Below are 22,477 nucleotides of genomic sequence, written 5' to 3'. Positions count from 1 at the left end.
AAAACTACAGAGGATATGGATGAAAAGTATGGCATCAGTGAGATTAAAAATTTAAAAATTTGGAAGAGTAAAAATGTGTTACAGGTCTTCTTTAAAACTGAGCATACCGGGCCAGGCACAGTGTCACACACCTCGCAACCCAGTGGTTTGGGAGGCTGAAGCAGGAGGATCACAAATTCAAAGCCAGCCTCAGAAATTTAGCAAGGACATGAACAAATTAGCAAGATCCTGCCTCAAAATTAAAAAGAAATGTAACTAAGTGGTTGAGCACTCTGGGTTCAATCCACAGTAACAAGAAAGAAAAACAAAACAAAAGAAAAACAGTATACCAACAATTTATTTCCCTCTATGTGATGAATATTAATTTATTATTTGAAACTGCCTCTGTCAGAGTTAGAAAATTATTGACACATATATATAGATAGATATATATATAAAAATACGTGTGCATATAAATGTATATATAATTATGTTACAATTATATGTATATAAATATGTTTATGAATGTATACATAACTATGTATCATAATATATAATGTATATACAAATATATATAAAATTAAAATAAACAAATTTTATATATATATATATATATATATATATATGACCTTCTTACCTGGATATAACCTAATTTTGTCAAAAAGATTTTTCTCTTATATTAGTATATAACTCTGGTTTCCTACAATTTCATATTTTGACAAACATAGAATATAACACAAGAAAAAACTAGAGTTTTTACATTTACCATAATACTCTGGGCCTAGTTTCCAAACTTCATGTAATGATTAAAGTTCTACATATTAAAGTCACAGAGATGTTTGTGTTTACCGAAAATCAAGAAGATAATGTGCTAGTCATCTCTTTAATTACTGAACTAATTTCTATTAACAATTGGAAGAGCCACTTGATTTCCAATTATGTACGTATATCTATTAACAAAGAAAAGCTATAGCTGATATCTTTGGGCTCTCAGCCAGTAGAAAAATAAGGGGCTTGTGTAAATTAGATTCACAGTTTTAGATATTACAAAAAGTGTCTTCTTATAAATTGACTTTACATTATTCTACTAGTCCCACAAATGCTAAGGCAATATTTTGTGGTACTTAGTGTCAAAAAGAAACTTTTGTTAAGAAATGATTTCTTGGTAACTTACAAATGTCATCTAATCACCCAATCAATCTCAAAAACAATAGGTACTAAACCTTTTACCTGGACAGACAGTAGAAATAAAAATGCCTCAGAGTCATTTATTATAGGCTTTTTATTTTTTAATTAATGACCATAGAAATGGACTTTATAAACCAATTTAAATAGAGTAATTTATCTTGAAATGGAAAGATAGACTTAAGAAAGGTCTAGAAATAAATGTATCAGATATTTATATGAAACAGCTTTGAAAAAAATCAAAAACTCTAATAATATCAAATATAGTTTCAAGATAGGAGTCTTATAGGTTAGATTTTATAGGTTTTAAGACAGAAATCTACAATAAAACATAAGTCTTCTTTTAGGAAATTCCAAATTGCATAATTAGTAGCAATATAGAATACATTATCAACTGCTCCTTCTCTCTTTAGTGCCCTGATTGAATGTACTATGCTTTTCTCTATTATTATAGTTCTTAATATCTTTAAATGTTACTGTTAGAAATATTAGTTGATAAGCCTATACTTTAGTTTATCTTTGTCCCTTCTATTAATATAAAGTCATTTTTTTCTAAGAGATGAAACAGTAAACCCTTTAGACAAGATGACTTTTTTCTTTTCATCTTCCATTTTTGCCAAAACTTGGAATATAACAAAAGCAATCTTAAAAAGTCTCATAAAAAGGTGCCTACCACATCTGTTCCTTCAGCAGAGGAATATGGTATGTATATTGGGCATTTTATTTTTTGGTAGATTTTGTTGAAAAGCTAACTTTGCACATAAAAAGCTATCTTTAAACAATGAGTCAAAAGGAAACAAATGAATAATGTTGCTTCTAAAAGTCCCTTATATGTTAACCATCCTAACATTTAAAGATATATCTGTGGGAAGCCACCATGAAATGTGCATGGACCGGATCAGCATTGAAGCCTTTGAGTGGGAGGATCTGGCATCTGGGAACTCAGAACATCTGGGAACTCCTGCTGGTGAGATGGCCCTATACATTGTGAAACCCGCCCCCCCGCCCCCCAGCTTTGCCAAAAGTTCCCTGGCAACATCAGACATGGCCGTGACCCAATAAGAGCCAAAGAGCTTGCCTACCCCCACCTATATCCTGTTTTTTTGTTTTTGTTTTTGTTTTTGTTTGTTTGTTTGTAAAGAAGCAAGCCCAAAGATAAGACTCCTCTCACACTGAAACCTTATACCTACTAATCCCCTTTGATCTGTAGCGCTGTAAATAAAGCAAGTGCAGGCTCCATCTTTGTTAGAAGCTGCACTTATCTGGTCAGCTTGACCCATTGCAGTCCCCTCTCTGAAACTATATTTCTGGGTCCTGTGGTTATTTCATAGTACTATTTTCTTAGCTTTTCTTTCTCAGCCAGTCCATTCCTCCAGAGGGGAACTCTTTCCTTGGCCCATGTAGAAAGTGTGGAAGATGTAGCTTTGCATCTGTGTTTGACAAATATTGGCTTAAAAATATCTGGGATTTGGGAGGAAACAGAATCTCTCTCCCCTATCTCCACAAAACTGCCAAATAACAGATTTGTGTTTACTTACCACCAGAGTCATTGTTGTATCCTAAAGCAAATAGTGAAAAATGTACCAAAATTGACTGTTTCATTTTATTTATAAAGTTGTCAGGTGTTTATTGTCTGTGTAAAAGTTTGCTTTGACTTCATTCTGCAAGGTTACAATCTTTTGTAACTCATGAGTTAATAGAACATCGAGTTACCTGCATTCTCCTAAGTTAAACTTTGCTAAAAATATGGATCTTTGAATTTTGCTTTTCAAGTAAGACACCTAAGGAGACCTATTCAAATACAACTTTAGGAAACTTACTCAAAAATTTTGAGCACTGCATAGCTTTTCCTTCTCAATGCAACCATGAATATTCATGATAGTATATTCATTTAACTGTCTGGCACTAGGATAAAGATTTCTGAATTAGCATGCCTGATAGAGTACAGTATATTACTGGAAGCTGAAATGAATGCTGGACTTCTTTAATCTTTGTAAAATCTGTTTTTGATTTCTTGCCTATTCTTTTTGCTTTTCAGCACAGAACCAAAGCCATAAACTCAATGACAACAATGAGAAAATTAAGTCAGCAAATACAAAGAATCATAAGAAATGATTGCCAGGAAGAGTAATGAGAATTTTCCAACATTGTATTGAACTATATTCCCAGCATACTCAAAAGAGAAATGCAACCATAATATACAATTGCTTTCATATACAATTACTTCAAATTTAAATTTTTTGCTTCAATTGATGTGATAAATTTCAAAATTTCTTAGGCAAATTATACTACTTTTTCTTATAACATGCATGTAAAAAATAAAGGCTAGAAGAAAGGAGAACAATTTGTCTTACTTTTTAAAAGGCATAGATTAATTCTGATTCAACCAGCAATTATTGAGTACAAATTAGAATAACATAAGTACTGAGTACAAACAAATAACAACATATAACTATTGAGTACTTTCTGAAAAGATGACCAGCCTAAGGAAATGAAAGGCTGAACATGCTTTTTAAAAACTTCATTAAATTTGCAGTTTGCCAAAGCAGTTTTAAATCAGTTTTAAAAGTGAATAGTCACAATTTGGCACTGTATCTTATAAAACATGTATTTTCCTTTTAACTCACCAAAAAATAAAAAAAGTAATAAAACTATCTTATGGTGGGAGATTATTTGTTCATAGATAACTCCATTATTACTTGAAAATGTGTCTTTTTATATTTTGCTTGTTTTTCAGGGGTTGTGTACATATTCTCTTTTGTATGTTTAAAGGAATACATGGGAAAGAAGAAGCAGCAATTTTAAAACTTCATTCATGGGGGAAAAAAGGATCTCAAGCTGTGGGTAAGCAAATGAAAAAGGTAGGGGGCATTCTTAGATACTGGGAAAACAACAAGACGGGATCCTGAAGGACACATAAAACAAGCTAGTGAAATTTGAAGTTAAAATACTAAATAATTACTTTCACAGAAAATAGACAAGCTATAAGAGGGAAGATCTGTAATCTGTCAGGCTTATCATTGTTTCCTCTGAGGAATAGAAATATCAGAAAAGTTAGTGTGCCAATATAATCAAAGAAGTTAAGATAACTTGAAGAACGTGACTTGATGCAAAATCACTATTGCAATGATTCATAGAAGGAAAATGATTGTCCACGCTGAACAAAGTTGTGGCAAATGGTCTATGGTGGATTTAAGGACTCAGAGAAGAAGGCAGCTGGAGTGTATATGCTTATCTCCGGACAACCCTCCACATAATTTTGTTCCATAGTAAGGTCCAAAGTATGCACTTAATGAAAGAAAGGTGGCCCCAGAATCACTAGAAAGTTTTGTACTTGGATTTCCTGTCATAACTGTTATAAAAAATAGTTTGCTCATTATAATAGGAATTACAGGACTCTGAAACGATAGAAGACAGATGGTACACCCTAACAAGTGAGGATAGGTGACAGTTAGTATAATAATTGGAAAGGTCAGAGTATAAATCATGGAAGTCTGACCTGCAATATCCTAGAACAGAAGAGTCCCATGAGGAAAAAAGATGGATAGGGAAAAAATAAAATAAAACCAGAATATCACTCTCACTCAGTTTATACAAACAATAAATCAAAGATGGATTAAAAAGGAAGTTTAAGGTCAATGTCTCAATACCAATTCATGATCCCTTGTCAATCTTTTGAATGTGGACTAATTTTAGACCTGGAATGTGCTAAACAGAAGAGCTGGTCTGCAGCTCTATGACATTCATACATGGTTAATGATTATCTCAGTGCATCCACAAAGGATCCCAAAGCCATTATAAGATTAGAGGACATGGGGAAAGGGGAATACCCAGTCATTTTTGAGGACCTTGGAATAAAGATCTTCTCACTTTGATACCTTGAAACCAGGCGCTCCTGTTAGAGTGTGAGCATTTGGAATTGGATAGTGAATAAGTCCTGGCCAAATTTATCATATCATGGTCCACTAGATTGACTATGTATCACTTGCTTAAATTTCCACGTGGGGTCCTTGGTTTGTTAGGGAAGCATTTTCATATTAAAGGAGGCCCTACCTCACAATGTTAGTAGATTGGAATCAATACAAAATCTCCTGTGCATTCTGAGGATAAGAGAGAGGGTAGGAGGCAGCAATGACAAAGACTACATTATTCATAATGTGAAGGATGTCAAGTTGGTAGCATCCATTATATTTCTGTTTAATTTACCATTCAAGCCCTTGCAAAAGAAAAAGAGGAGCGATCCTGGAGGATGATTATGAACACGAAATCTGAAATAGTGCCTTCAATCTATCCACTGTGCAAGAGAATTTGGCTTTGTAAGAGTAGATTTACATGGCCTTGGGCATGTGCTATTTAGTTATGGGTTCAGCTGTGGAGAATAAAATAATCAGGTAGCTGGAGGCTCTTAGCATCTGTGTTAGCAGCAGAAAACTGTACTACCTGAAGTCAAGCTTTTTTAGAGAAGCCTGCATCCTGTTACTAAGCAAGATGAGTTAACCTCACCCTGCTGCAGGACAATTCATGTGAACAAAAACCACTCCAGATATTTTTCACCAGATGAAGCCGCCTTCTTTTGCCCAATGTCTTTTCTCCATTTCACCTGTGTTTTTTCCTAAAAATACCCTTTCTTGTACCCCAAGCTCCATCTGATTTCAGCTTCAACATGCAATGTGTTTGATTCTTCCTTATTATGAAGTAAGTGATCAGCAAATTGCTTGACTTTCTTCCCAGTTTGTGTCATCTTACACATGGAGATGCCATGATCTGAATGTGTGCTTTGCCCCACAAAGGTGAATATGAAATCCTAAATCCCAAGACAATCGTATTAGTGGGTGAGACCATTTGGCAGGTTATAGGTTGTGAGTGGGAGCCCTCATGAACAGTTTTAGTACCTTAATAAAATAGTTCCAAGAGGATTTTATCACCCTTTTCAGCCGCAGAGGCCACAGATGTAGGGCACTATGTATGAAGCAGCAAGTGAGGCCCTCATCAGATGCTCTATATTTCAGTGTTTGACTTTGGACTTTTGGTCTTCAAAATTGTACTATAAATACATTAAATACATTTTGTCTCTTTGTAACTTTCTCTGTATACAATATTTAGTTATAGCAACCCAGAAGGATGAAGATAGCAGAAATAGTAAAAAAAAAAAAAAAAAAGTATATTGTGTGAAGTTTTTATGCATTTCTGAATGACTTGCTTCTTTTAGGTGAGTCTCAGTTCTAGATAAAATTGGTTTGTGTTCTATAGTTGGGAAGTTTAGTAGACTCCTTTAACCCTCTCAAAACATGCTCATGATAACAGTGTCAATTGTTCCCTTTGTGTACCTTGTTTTTTCATGGACAGGTGTGCTACATAGAAAGTCCTTGGGTCATGCCTTGTCTCTGAAGAGATTATTAATGTGATTCCCCTTTTAAAGAAAACTGATACTATTGAACAGGATGTGAAGCCAGTAGGATTTATGCCATTCTCTAGCATAATTATTTTGATTGGTTATAATCTTTTTCTTCTTGGAAATGCTGAAATTTTCCTAGGTGATGTCCCATTGTGGACTCTTTTTTCACACCATTTATTTATTTTCTATGTTCTAGAAAATAAAATATGGTCACATCATAGACACACATAAACATGGAGTCCGTTTTGATATGTTCCTACATGCAAATGGCATGGTTTGGTTAATTACATTCTCTTGTTCCTCCCCTTTCCTTTCCGCTCCCTCCTCATCATTCCTCAATTTCTACTCCATGGTTCTGCCTTCTATTTTCATGATATTTCCTCCCATCCACTCCTTCTTTAATTCCTGATTTTTCTCTAGACTTGGCATATGAGGAAAAAAAACCACGTCTTTGAGATTTTATTGGAGTATAAATTTTCAAAAGTGTTTCTAATTATCTTCTGTATTTCAGTAGTGTCCACGATGGTATTTCCTTTTTCATCATGAATGTTCGTAATTTGAATTTTCTCTTTTTGTTAGTATGGCTAAGGGTTTACCAATTTTATTTATTTATGTTTAAAGAACCAATTTTTAATTTTGTTACATTTTTAATTTTTTTTTAGTTTTATTGATTTTAGCTGATTTTAATTTTTTCCTGTCCTCTACTACTTCTATTGTTGATTTATTCTTCTTTTTCTAGAACTTTGAGATGTAATATTAGGCTATTTATTTTTTTACTTTTTATTCTTTTAATGAATGAGCTCAATGCAATGAATTTTCCTATTAGTATTGCCTTCATAATGTCCCAGATATTTTGTTATATTGTATTGGTGCTCTCATTTACCTCTTAGAATTTTTAATTTCCTCCCTGATTTCTTCTGCTATTCATTCACCATTCAGTAGCATATTATTTATTCTCCAGGTGTTGGAATAGTTTCTATTTTTATTTTATTTTTGAGTTTTAATTTTATTCCATTAAGATTTGATAGAATGAAGGGTAGTATCTCTTGTATTTGCTAAGAGTTGCTTTGTGATATAACATATGGTCTATTTTAGAGAAGGATCCACATGCTGCTGAGAAGAAAGGATATTCACTCGTTAATAGATGAAATATTCTATATATGTCTGTTAAGTCTAAATTAGTGGTTGTATTAATTAATTCTGTAGTTTCTCTGTTCAGGTTTTGTGTGGAATATCTACCTAGCGGTGAGAGAGGTGTGCTAAAGTCATCCAATATTATTGTGTGGTGATTTATTTGATTCTTGAAATTGAGAAGGATTTGTTTAATGTATGTAAATGCCCCATTATTTGGGACTTAAATATTTATGATTGTTATTTCTTGTTGGTGTATGGTTTCCTTATGCAGTATGAAATGCCCTTCTTTATCCCTTCGGACTATCTTTGGCTTAAAGTCTACTTTATCTGATATGAGGTTGGAAATCGTTGCTTGTTCATGTAGTCCATGCAAGTGATATGTTTATTCCCATCCTTTCAACCTCAGTCTGTGGATGTTTTTTCCTAGGAAATGGGTCTCTTAAAGCCAGCACATACTTGGGGATTTTTTTAAAATCCAATCTGCTGGTCTATATCTTTTGGTTGATGAGTTTGGGCCATATTCAGGAGATATGATTTTGGTTATTTTTAGTTTTTAACTGGACTTGATTTTTCCTCTGATTGGCTTTTCCTTTAGCATAGTTCCTCCCTTTGCTGATTTTTCATTTTTTCCCCTTATAAAATATTTTGCTGAGAATGTTCTGAAGCACAGGCTCTCTAGTTGTAAATTATTTTAACTTTTATTCATAATTGATAGTTTTTATTTTGTCCTCAAATCTGAAGCTTAATTTTGCCAAATATAAGATTCTTCATGGGTATCCATTTTCTTTCAGGGCTTGGTATATGTTGTTCCAGAACCTCCTAGATTTGGAGGTCTGAGAAATCTTCTGAGATCTGAATTGGTTTTCCCCTATATGTAATCTTATATTCTTCTCTTGCAGTCTTCAAAATTTTATCTTCATTCTGTATGTTAGACCTTTTCATTATAATGTGCTTTGGTGTGGGTCTATTATAATTTTGTGCATTTGGGGTCTTGTAAGCCTCTTGTATTTTATCTTTCATTTCATTCTTTAGGCTTGGAATTTTTCTGATATTTTATTGAAAATATTGTGATTTCTTTGGTTTGTGCCTCTATGACTTCCTCTATTCTGATAAATGTTAAATTTGGTCTTTTGATGTCATTCCATAATCCTACCCTATGTTCTTGGTTTCTTACTATATTTATCATTTTGTCGACTTTATTTTCAAGATTATATATTTTGTCTTCATTGCCTGAGGAAAGTTATCTAGTCTGTTGGTGATGCTTTCTATTGATTTTTTAATTGGGCTTATTGTTTCCTTTATTTCAAGGATTTCTCTTTGTTTACTTTTGCAGTATAAATATCTCTTTATTGAAGTGATCTTTTGCTACCCCTACTTGTTCTCTTACATCATCCTTTACTTTGCAGATCAGTTTAACTATGTACGTTTTTAACTACTTCTCTGACATTTCTTCTACTGTGTTGTCAATGTATTCTATTATTGTAGAGTCTTGGTTTATTTGGGGAGCTTTCTCCCTTTGCTTTTTCATGTTGTTCATGTGTCTTCCCATCTATCAGTGTGGATCCAAGGTATTACATTTTCTACCCTATAGACTTATAGTACCCCTGAAAGTTTGCAATACCTTGCCTTTAAAGGGGAGATCAATATTAATAGCACCCAAGTAAACAATATTCATCCTTAAACAAATGGCTTCTATTAAGACATTTACATTTTGTCACAATAAACAGAAATGATGTGTTCAATTACTATAAACAATAGGTTTGCAAAAAAGTCCTACTTTTTTTTTAATGGTAGAGAAAGAGAGAACAGGAGTGGTGTACTATGTGCTGTTTAAGAGGTGGGGGTAGAAGGTATTTGTATGAGTTCATAGGAAGAGTAAAAGAGGAATCAATAGAAGTTTGCTATTTGAGAGAAGAGAGAAAGGGAATCCAGGGAAAAAGATAAGTAAGAGAAAAATATAAAGAGAGAGTATAAAAAAAGAAAAGAAAAAATAGAAATAAAAGGAAAAAAGAAAAAAATCAAATATATAAAAAAGAAAATAATATACAACAAAACTGTAATATACTATTCAGACATCCCAGTCCTCAATAGCCTGATGCATGAAAAGTACTTTCTTTACAAAATGGTGGGAATGTGAGAGTGGGGAAAAAAAGAAAAGGAAAAAAAAAAACCCTCAAAGGAAAATTGAACAGTTGTTTCTGTTGGAGTTAAATAGTTTTGCTGTCTCCATTCTCATATGATAGGTGGGGTTGTCTGGAATTTGCTGGTATCTCTACCCTCAGAAAGATAAGGGTTACTAGGGTGGGAGGATTAGTCTTGGAGGCAGAACTCCTGGAGGCAAAGTATAGGAATTGCCAGTCCCCATTGGAAGACTGCACCCTGGGACTCTCCTTTGGTGTCCACTCATGTGATGTTGGAGCCTGATCTTAGCCTCTTAAGTCATTTGTGGACCTCACAATTCCTGGTCTCTAATTTAGTCTTTAAACTGTATCTTTCCACCCCCACTCTTTCAACTTCCCAATCAGGCACCTCTCTCTTCAGAGGTCCTGAGGGCTGAGTGCTGGGACCAGTGCACCTGTCATGGAGGGCTGTTTTGTATGAGACAGATCAGGTACCAACATTGAGAGCTGTGGGTGGCAACATAGCTACAAGTGCTGGACCAAGTTAGTGGTTAGGGAGGGGTTTAAAGCTGAGGATTGAGAGAGACAAAGGACCCTGTTGATTGCCAAACCAGTGGGACCAGGGGATCAGTGGATGCTGGGTTGTAGACAGAGTCAGGAACCAGGCTGGTGTTGAGTCCCAGCAAGTCCTGGCCTGAGTTAGCCCTGAGAACCCTGTGGTACCAGACTGTTGTCTGGTCAACCTGAGAGCAAGATGCCCTCAAACCCTCTTCCAATCTATTGTTCCCATGCAAGATTCTCTCCTGCCTCTGCAGCAAGATGGTGGCTATTAGCACATCTAGCAGAGAGACCTTAGGTATAAACAAGCCTGTAGGCACCTTGATGATGGTCTTCCAGGCATTGGCTGGTATCCCTAGATGGAAGCAGCCATGTCCCTAGATGGTGACAACATTGGTAGCAAACTTGTAGGTTCCTTGATGTTGGGCTTCCAGGCTTTAGCCATTGTTCCAAGATGAAGGCTGCTGCAACTCAATATGGCAATGGTAGTAGCAGAGGTAATCCAAGATGGAGGCATCCACTTTTAGAAATGAGGCAACAAGGGTGGGCCATGCAGTTATGGTGGAAGGCCCCATTCTGAGATGTGGTAGACTGTGCCACCGTAGGTGGCTTCCTCCAGGCCCTGTCCAGTGTCCCAAGGTGGCTATCACATTGAGGTAGCTGTGGCAGCCACTGTAATGTCCCAAGATGGAGGAGGATGAATTGTCAGATAAGGCAGTGGCGGCAAGTGACTCAGTGATGCTGAGAAGCCTTGTTGGCAGATGGGGAGCCCACAGAACCAGAGCTCTGCCTGGACTCATTATTGAAATATATAAAAGCTTTAGGTTTTTAGACATCCACACAATAACTTGTACATATGATCATTTCAATATTATTCATAAGAGCAAAAAACAGAAACAATTAAAATGCTCATCAACTACAAGAGATAAGCAAGGAGTAGTGTCTTTGTACAGTGGAACATTGTCTGTTAATAAAAGTGAAGCACAATATATACAACATGGATGAACCACATGCCAAATTAAAGAAGCCAGTTTCGAAACCACACATTGCTTAATTCAGATTAATATGAACTGTATTTAATAAGCAAATCTATACAGGTAAAAAGTACATCAATGGGTGTTTAGCATTTGTATGAAAAATGAGAAGAATCTAGAGTGACGGGTAATGGGACAGGCTTTCTTCTATGAGAATCATTCTAAAGTTAGATTATGGTAATGATTGCACAATTATGCATACTTTCTAAAAACCAGTTAATTGTATACTTTATATGGATAAATGTACTGTATATAAATTATGTATCAACAAATTATTAAAATTAATTCATAGTGTATACTAAGTGCTCCTCCAGTCATCATACATGAACTTTAGAAACATTATTTTTAATTATTATAGCAAATTTAATTTTCCCCCAGCAACAGATAATTAACAAATAAAAAAGCGTAGAAGTTTAGTGAGTCCTTTAAGGCCACAGAACTATCACAATGGAGGAAAAGATTGGAAGGCAAGTCTCCTGGCTCCAAAGTAGTTTTTATTATAAAAATTGCCTCCTTGGGACAATAGTGTTCTTTTAGGGCTTATTAAAGGATCTTTTATATAAGGAGCTGTGCTGGTACTATGGGATAGACACCTCTTCATTTCAAGAACCACATTTCCTTATGTCATCAATGGCAACGGGGTCTCACAAAGGATTTTACACACTGAGAGACCCACAGATCTAGAAATGTCTTGCAACCGACATAAGGCAAGAGTTCAGGTCAGAAAAGGAGCAAGATTTCCCCTATGACAAATTTTATATATTAAAGAACACACAGTACATCTTTTTAAGAACTAATTATTATTATTTGCATGCTCTGTTAAAAATATCACTAAACAAAATATACATTCTTCATCAGAAGAATTTGTAAAATAAAATATTTTCCGTATGGCAAACCAAATCATTTAGAAAGAGAACAATGAGGGATTGGAAGTCTTAATTCAGAACAGAATTGGGTTTCAGGAAAACGACAGATACAATCTGCATGTCTCTGTATTATACATTTCTTAGAACTCTCATATAGAAGTAGCCTCTTGTCAGAATGTATATCCTTGAGTGGTGCTTGGATGCTAATTAATTCCATTCGGATTCTGAAATATCGTTCAAAATTGTTTTTATAAGTGTCTCTTGCTAACAGGTTATACAAAGAAGAGCCTCATTTTTCCAACAGTCAGTTTTATTTAAACTGTATAACTTAATCTCAGAATGTATTACTTATTTGTTTTGGTAACCGTGGACTTGTTAAATGAACTTTATGCTAATGGATTCATTAAATGTACCTATTTTGTGCAAAGTAAAGAATAATTTGATGAACTGGCCATCTCAGATTTATATGTCAACAAATGTGTTTCATTAAAAAAAATATCTATTCATTTTTCCTTAGCCCTCTTTGGGGGCAAATATTATATACATTTTATGTACACAATATTAAAAAGAGTTATGTTATAAAAATGGATATGTTAACAGAATCCTAGTAGGCTGGTATAAATGGAAACTCCTTTCAACACAGCATGAATTTGTTTTAATTTTTAGAGACAATTATTGAAAAATACAGTTTCACTTATCATCTTAAGGCTTTACAGAGAAAGCCCAGGAAAAAAATATAGCTTGATGAATCTGGGGCCCATAGGTCTCCCAAGGAATACCTTCACTAGCACCACTATAAGAAACCACTGCAGCTTTCTCCTGGCCAAAGATAGGTCTTTCCAATCTGTGGGAAAATGTTTAAAGTACCCAGAGGCTGAGACTATTGTGCTGGAGCCCACTGTTATAGTGGTAAGAAATGAGGGTAGGGAAACATCCTATAGGACTATGATTAAGTTTCTGTATGTCATTGGTCTGTGTTGCTAGCTGTGACCTTCATAAGCTTGTCTTTACTTTTTCTCCACTTGGATGAAAGAAGGTAGCCAGGGGGAATTGCAGTTGGGAAAATTTGCTTCTCCTGGGTGAGATAAGGCTCCTATAATCTTTTTCACTGGAAAAGAGGCATTTGTTTTGAAGAATGCCTTGGATATATTTCAAAATGATTGCTCCCTCTCTCACGAGCGGCATAGGTTATTTTTGTTTTTCTCTCACCTTGAGTCTGGTGAGTTTTTTCTCAAGGTGAACTATGTAATTATGGGGGTGTTCACAAAGACACAGTCCCTGGGAAATTCTCAATCTCATTCACTTCATATACAACTTCCAACAATTAATAAAAGTTACCATTAAGAGCTCCTACCACTTTGTGGCTCCAGTATCTTCTACCCATGTATGCCAAGAGTTTTAGGTATGCTTCTCTATATTTACCTGTCTCTGCAGATTTCTAGGAGGCAGTTTTCCCTGTGTTTTCAAAGTTCTGATGTGTCCAAGAAAATGCATTGATTTTCTGTTTATTAAGTGGTTTTAATTTATTTTTTTCCTTGTGAAAAGGACTTGAAATTAGATCTTCCAAGTTCTTTACTCATTTTAGATGAAATAAATATCCTGTGATGCAATAAATATTTTTCATGATGACACAATTCATATAACATAATATTTGCAATTGTAACTAATTTTAAGCATTAAGTTTAGTGATTCATCTTTACATCATTATCACCATCCACCTCCATTATACTTTTGACCTTACACAACTGAAGCTCCATACCCATTAAACAGTAACTCCTTCCATTCAATTCCTAACAAACAACATTTTATTGTCTGCCTCCATGGTTTTGACAGCTATGTACCTCATATAAGTGGGACCATACAGTATTTGTTCTTCTGTAACTGGGTTCTTTTTTGAGAGAGAGAGAGAGAATTTTTAATATTTTATTTTATTTAGTTTTTGGCGGACACAACATCTTTGTTTGTATGTGGTGCTGAGGATCGAACCCGAATGCCAGGCCAGTGCATTACCGCTTGAGCCACATCCCCAGCCCTGTAACTGGGTTCTTTAATGTAACATAGTATCTTAAAGGTTCAAACATGTGTGCTAGAATTTCTTTCCTGAATAATATTAATTGCATTTATAGATTACTCTTTGGTTATCCATTCATCTGCTTGTGGATGATTGGCTTGCTTCTATATCTTACAAATTACAAATAATGCTACTATGAATATGAGTACACAAATATCTCTTCAAGACCCTTCTTTCAATTCTATTGGAAATGCCCTGAGAGGTGGTATTGCTGGAGCATATGTTAATATTTTTTCTTTTCTTATATTGTGTAGGGAATTGTTGAACTGTTTTCCTTGGTTTTACATTCCCACAATGGTGCACAAATGTTGTAATTTCTGGATATCCTCACCAACATTTGTTATTTTCTTTTATTTTAATGCTACCAAAGATGACATTTCATAGTGTTTGATTTGTATTTCACTCATACTTAGTGATATTGAACATATCTGCAAGTGTTATTGGGAATATGTGTTCTTTTCAAAAACAACACAATTATTTACAAGAATAAAACTTTCTTAGACGACTAAAGAAAACTCAGCACATTCCACAAAACTAATAACACCTAGACTTAGTTCATTAAACAAGATGCAATACAATTAAAAGTTAATCTAAAAAGAAAAAAAAACAAAGAGAAACAAAAAGACAAAATGTTCTTCAGGTAATTGGAGAAATAACTGAGACTAAATATAGGAAGGAAAATACACAGGATGAGCCTAGAACATCTTGCAATGCCAGTGTGCAAGGTGAGGAAGTGTTTGGAATAGAAAAAGAATTCAAGAACCAAATGAAAGAACTTATAATGGTCAAACCTGTAATAATTTGACCAACATGAAAAATAATATAGTACTGGACTATAAACTAAAATATCAACTAAACATGCTTGAGTCCATACTAACTTAATAAATTATTGAATAAATAAAGGGAAGGGAAGAAAAATATACAGAAAAATATCAATTAATTTCAAAAATAGGAGGGCATAATCTAATCGTCTACCTCTTAAGCATAGACTGCACTAACTTCTTTCAAATGCTGTATGAAAAGGAGAAAGAGAAGAGACTAACTTTATAGTGGAAAAGTATAAAAATATTTCCTGAGCTATGCGACCAAGCTTAACATTGTCAGTGATGAGTCATACTGACTAAAAAAAAGTACTGTTGATAAAATGTGACAAAGAATAGCATTTTATCTTAGTGGTCTTCCTCCTTAAAAAAAAAAAAAGCAAAAACAAAAACAAAACGAAACAAACAAAAACAATGTGGCTCCTCTAGTCATAAGGAAGCCATCAGATCAATATTATGTCAGAAAATGTGTAAAATACCTCACCAAGACTTCAAAATTGATTAAGGTTGGAAAAAGAAAGAAAACGCTGAGAAACTGTCACAGGATAGAAGATTGACATAATGCATAAATATAATGGGATATCTGGGATTGGATCATACAACAGGAAAAATAGGTTAAAAATCTTTAAAAACTTTAATAAAGTATGGGTTTTAAAGTAATAAAGGTATATCATTTTGTTTAGTCAGTGTGATGAGTGTATCATGCATTCATAACAACTTGAATGTATAAAAGTTGTTTGCAATATGGATAGCTGGATGTGGGTATGCTGGAAACCTCTGGAATATCTTTGTAAATTTTCTGTGAATTTAAAACTCTTTTGAAATAAAAATTAAGTTAAAAGTAAAGATAATTGATAATTTATTGTTAAAATGTTTTGTGGTATATACTTCAAAACCCTTGTCAGACAATTCTAATATCCAATTCCTGTGGTGTGGATGTGAATTGTCTTTTCTCATTTCACTTGTAATTTTTTTATTTTGTATTACATTCAACATTAGGTAGACCTAGATCATTTTTTTTAATTTAAGCAGAAATTTATCCTAATTTGTTTTAGTATGTGTTCCCAGATCAATTTTGTAGATGGTAGCTTTAATTATAGTTTAATTTTCAGGTATTTGCAGTATTATTTTGGTCTGCTTGTTTATATATTGCTTTGTGGCTCTCACTGGTCTCTGCTGAGGTTGCCTGAGGAGATGGGGAAGTGGCTTCAAAGCAGGGTCAGGGGTTATCTCCACAAGAGGAGAGTGGAGGTTAAGACTAAGATGAATAAAGAGTCTTTCCAGGACAGATTTTTCTTATAGAGGTTCGAATACAGCTGCTTTGGTATCTCCCCTTAGAAAAGGAGGTTCTCGGGGCACAGGAACAAAAAGACTTTCTTATCTGAGTGTTTATTGTAGTGGTATCCTCTTATAAGTGGCCCTAAACCTCCTTGGTATGTCTGGAAAAAAGGAGAATCTATATTTGCAAGGACAATATATTTTGTCAAGATCATGAGAGTGAACCCTGCATTCTGGTGCTTGTCTGTAGTTTTAGTGGAGCTCTGTCTTCTAGTCATCCAATGGTATGTTATTGTTTTTGTTCTTTGTTATTATTTTAATGGTGCTCTATGGTGTATGCTATTTGAGGGGATATGTGAAGAGGCTCTTTATTAGGCAGCCATCTTACACTTGGTCCCTGCTATCCTCAGATACTTGGAAATCCTTTCTCCTTCTACCTCTTCACTCTCAGCTCTAAGACAAAGTTTAAGTGGGCTGTTCTATCTGGAAAAGGTGGAAATTTTAACACATCTCTAGTTACCTATTTCTCAAGAAGCATGGCACCCAGTTCTGAAACATTTGCAATAGGAGTTCATCTTTGGTCATAATTCATAAAGTGTTAGCATATGTGTATTCAACTTGTATCCCAATGTGTACACATCAGTCAGAGTGAAAATCCAGTAAAACCAAACAAGTAGATACTTAGTTTGTGATCATGAATGTTATCCATGGTTAAGAATATGGGATGATTTTCTATTTACTTGCAAAATAATATTACTTAAATCATATACGCTTTGCATTTTAGAGCACTATCTAGCTGTGTTTCTTCTATACTTTTATCCTTTCCCTTTTCAGAATTCTTGTCATATCACCTTAAGCAGTAACTTTGCAGACATTGCTTGGGCAGAATCAAGGACATAGTAGAATACCTAATATCTATATCTATATCTGCCTGCATGTATTAAAGTGTTATATTTCTAGTTCCAAAGAAGGACTTCAAATGTAATCTTGATAGTATACATACACTTGGGCCACCTTAAATAATACATTTAATGTCAAATTTTGCTTGCTTCTTGCTTTGGTTTCCATTATTATAACAATTAATACATATATGCCTATTTCCATCTGAACATCAGTGTTTACATTGATAAATCTAGTTGCAAAGATCACACTGTGTGTAATCACAGATCTCACTTTTGCACCATGCCAATTTGAGTGTTGAGACTTAATGACACTTCCAGGATAAGGAGGCAGGACGGCAGGCATGTAAGCAGCATAGTGTGAACCAATGGAAGATACAGCTGGATCATAATTTTGATATTATGAAATCTTTGCATTATGCTCTAGGGCTGTAGATATAAAAGGAGATTAAATGGCTTATAATGCTACATAAATGTAAAATACAATCATTATTATTATTCATCACTCCTTCCATCTTTACCAAAGTGTAATTTGACCTCTCAGCAATGTTCAATTTATGTGCCAGTTCAAATTAAAGATAAATCTTCTAGGTGCTTGAAATGAGACTAGAAGATATCTAAAATTCCTTATAGTCTCATTTGTCTATAAAATGTTGGTATTACCTTTCTATAATCTTATGATGTGCAATTTTAGTGGCATGTTCTTTTAAAATGTCTGTAAGCTTTCTATGAATTAATTATTCTTTCTGGAAGACTCACCTTGCGACCTGTTCAGTGGCAATTAGCTTTATTACTGAATCGTTAATTGCCTTTTAAAATGGTAGAGATATTCTCTTTTACCTTTTTCTTAGGATATCACACTGTTGTAGAATATCTTTTATTATGTTTCAACAATAGAGTAAACTAGAGATTTATTTTCCTTGTTCAGTTCATCACCTAACACTTATTTTGTACAAACTCTATCTCTTTTGTATCCTCACTTTGAGGACACAAAATGAATGAAAATATTACTGTTATGAAAGTTTTTTACAATCCTACTGTTAAAAACATTATGAAAGACTGGAGTATTGAATAAAATGAATTTTCACCTTTGATGTAAAGAAAAAAAAGTTTAAAAATGTGTCAACTTACAAGTTAAGAGCTTTCGTAGTAAGCTCTTTTTCAATAATCACTTATTTAAAAATTACATACTATTCTTTCTGACCATTTTATTTTTCCAAATTTGCCAACATATATGCTAAAATTTATGAATAATTAGTGAAATGTACACCAAGAATAAAAATGAATGTTCCACCCAACACTTTAATATATGTATTAGAGTTTTTAAAAGCTCTTCATAGAACAGAAAAAAATTAATCATTTATGGTATTTCTTTTGGTTAAATGTTAGTTTTCTTGGGGAAAAAAATAATAGTACCTAGCGGCCATCTGCTGTAATTACCTCAATTTTAAAAATTAGCAAACACCAACAAAAATTCAACCAAAAATATTTTGTGATTAAAAATTCTGAAATTTTATGTATGCATGATTGTGTATGAATATTCTATATTACTAAAAAAAATTTTAAATCCTTTTTGTGCTTGTAGATTTTTCCCTGTACATGAATTTTATAAAGGAAAATAATTCTATGACTTTGTAAGCATTAGGGAGAGTGTGTCAGATTATCATTTAGTCCAATAAGAAAGCATTATTTGCCACAGAGCTTTGACAAGAGCTGTCTGAGCAACAGCAGAAAAGGACATTAGTAACCAAGACATATCATTTACAATGTGGCCTTCTTATGGCTCCTGTCAAGTTGCAGCATAATCAGAACAAAATCAACATCATTTAAGGTTGCAATGACCTTCTAAGGGCTCGTTTTTTAAGAGCAGAGGTTAGATGGCATGACAGTATAAGTCACTGAATATGATTGTTCTGAAGCAAGTTTCATAGAATGTCATTTTCTTTAAACTCTGTTTGGGAGTTCAGTTTCTATCATGTAATTATTTAAGTTTTTGGAGAATAAGAGGTATCTGTTGCAATGTCTAGATTTGGGTTTTGTCCTGATTTAATTTTTTAATAGTTTAATACAGATATATGTGCATGGTATCTCTTAAAATGTCATCCTTAACATGATGTGGACATGAAAAAGAACTTAATATAATCACCTTTTGTATGCTTTTATGTTTTTCACAAATTAAAACAAAGAACTTTGCTTGTAAGTGTATAAAAAGAACTAATGTGTAAGATATTTGATGACAAATCAGAAGAAAGAGCAAATATCCATAATTACCTTCAGAAGACAGGTGACTTTTGTAGGACTTGAAATAACTAAACAAGAGTAGTGAAACCCTTAAATAGTCACTATTTGAAACACCAAAGAGAGTTTCTGGTCAAGATAGATGAAACAAAATGTAGACATATTTTTTCCCTTTTAGGAACCTTGAAAAGGAAAAAAAAACATGTCTGAAAAACTTATTTTATGAGATGAATAGTAGATTGTTAGATAATCGTTAAAAGAAAATTAACAACTAGAATTTAGAAATGAAGATGAACTGACAAGTACTGAAAGTTGAAAAGTATGAAGAACTCATTGAGAAACCTCAGTTTTATCTAAGATGAATTTCAGGAAGAACAACTATAGATAACTATAGATATTTGAGGATACTACTTAAAATGTTGCAAGATTGTAGAAAATATTAAAATATTGATATTGAAAAATTCATCAAGATAACATGAATTAAAACAGAAAAAAATACAAAAAGCCCCCCACAAGATCCCATTTAGACAATCATAGTCAATGAAGATCCTGTTATATGTACATAGAAATTGAGTCAGTTAGCCTCCCATTTCTATAATCTCTGTCCCCTGTTACTTTGTAGGCAAACTTTAATTATTACTGTCTATATATTTTAGCTTACATATTTATTTTTATAATATTCCTGGGACTTTTACTTTAACTCTTTGAAATTGTTTCTAGACTCACAATTTATTTTAAAAAACTTCCCTGATTTTAACAGGAAGGAATTCTTGCCCTGTTATAATCACCTCCATGCCTTCCTGGTGTATATATTTAAAATATTTTTATGTTATTTTTTTTCTATATCAGTCAATGTATAATAGACTTTCACCAAATAATTTTTGAATAAAAAAGTAAATGAATGAACCACATAGAGATCCCCAGCCATCAAATATTCCCTTATTTAAATATTTGCTATGTTGGTTGCCTTAACATTTTAATACTTTGGGTTAAAACACAGTTCTTGTGAGTTGCAATAAAATTTGCTTAGTTGTAATAAATAAAAAACATTCTTGTTTAAACATGTTTACCCTAGACATGTCAATATAGGAAAGACCATTCCATTATCTATTATCATGTGAATAACAAGAAAAGATCTTGATCAAATCACCAAAAAAAGGTTTTAAAAAAACAACAACAATGTAAATTTCAGTCAGCTTAATAGCATGTTTCCTTATTTGAGAAATTGATAAACATCACAAATAAAAATTTGAGACAAAGATCTGTTTTAGTTACCTTTTTCCTTAATGTGACCAAAAGATTTGTCAAGACTAAAAAGTGCTTTTTATTTAGAGGAGAGAAATTTACTTGAGACTCACAGTTTCAGCAGTCTCAGTCCATCATTGGTCAACTTCATAACTCTGGGAACAATGTGTGGTGGCACATGATGGCAAAATGACATGGAGGAGAAAGGCAGCTCATAACATGGAAATCAGGAAGCAGAGAGAGCTCTATTCATCACCAACAAAATATAATCCCCAAAGGCATGCCTGCAGGACATACTTTCTCCATCAACACCCTACCTGCTTATAGTTAACTGCCCTGTTAATCCATATCAGTGGATTAATGCACTGATAAGATCAAGACTCAAAATTCACTCATCTCACTTCTACATTTCTTTGCATTGCTTCACATATGAGCTTTTTGGGAACAACTCATATCTAAACAATAACAATACTCTATCAAACATATAAAGAAAGATTAAAACCTTCTGCTTTGAATTGTGGTAGGGTAACATTTTGAGATCATGCATGGGATTTTTCTGACTTACATGTACTCTTTGATTTTATTTCTAAGCTAAGATCCCTCTTCATTTTCTACATTCTGTTCAACTTTGGCCATTTCTCATTTCCACCTCATTGTAAATTATCTTTCATTTAGTCTTTTTATTCTTTTTCCCATCTTTATATTAGTGAATATTTGAAGCAATTTGAAAACAGTAGTATATTAACAATTATAGAAAAAACAAGCTTATTGATGAATACATAGATAGTAGATGAATGTATGTATGTATGTATGTATGTGAAGGTTCTACCAAGAAAGGCTGAATGCAATGAAGATTGTTCAAAAAATGAGTATTTTAGTTAACAAAATCATTTATACACTCTATAGGGAAAAACCTGTTTTAACTTAATGGTATTTTGATAAATGTGTTTAAATTAAATGTGTTTTATGCTGCACAATGAGAATCAGAAAAAATACAGTGTTTGATGTCAAATTATATAACTACTGACTTTCATTAAAAATAAATATATTCTTCTTTACAAAGTCACATAAAATCAAGAGTATGAAATAGTAAGAAAAGTTTCCATCAAAAAACTAAGAAAAATAACTGAACTTTTACTTTCACAGATAATGGATACAAAAACTAGACAATTTTTAATTCAAAACTATTGAACTAGAGAATACAATTATAATATCAGATGTCTGAGCCACTGTATACTAATTAGATCATGTCTTTGTTATACTGACAGCTTTGAATCTCTCAGGTAACTATCTTGAGAGGAAAAAGATGATAAACAAAATGACTAACAGAAAACTTAATTTAAGAACTCAGGCTTTTCTTGAAATCCAGTAAATGTTCTGATAACATTGCAATCCTCTTAAATAATCTTAGGTAATGGCTGTATGTTGTGGGAAGTACTATTTCTATCTCTTCTGAAAAACAACTGTGGTTACAGTTGGCATTCTGAGCATAATTGCTTTTTCCATTAATAGAAATTTCTTTGAAAAGTCTGGCAATAAGTGAGATTGATGACTGGGAATCATGAAACTATGTTGGAATCACTGTCCTTTCTAAAACATAAGATGTTTCTAGCTCTGTTCTCTTATTTTGTGTATTGCCTAATAGAGGAATACA

The sequence above is a fragment of the Ictidomys tridecemlineatus genome, chromosome 8, assembly GCF_052094955.1.
Source record: "Ictidomys tridecemlineatus isolate mIctTri1 chromosome 8, mIctTri1.hap1, whole genome shotgun sequence".
Taxonomy (NCBI): Eukaryota; Metazoa; Chordata; class Mammalia; order Rodentia; family Sciuridae; genus Ictidomys; species Ictidomys tridecemlineatus.
Note: the sequence above shows the minus strand (reverse complement) of the source record.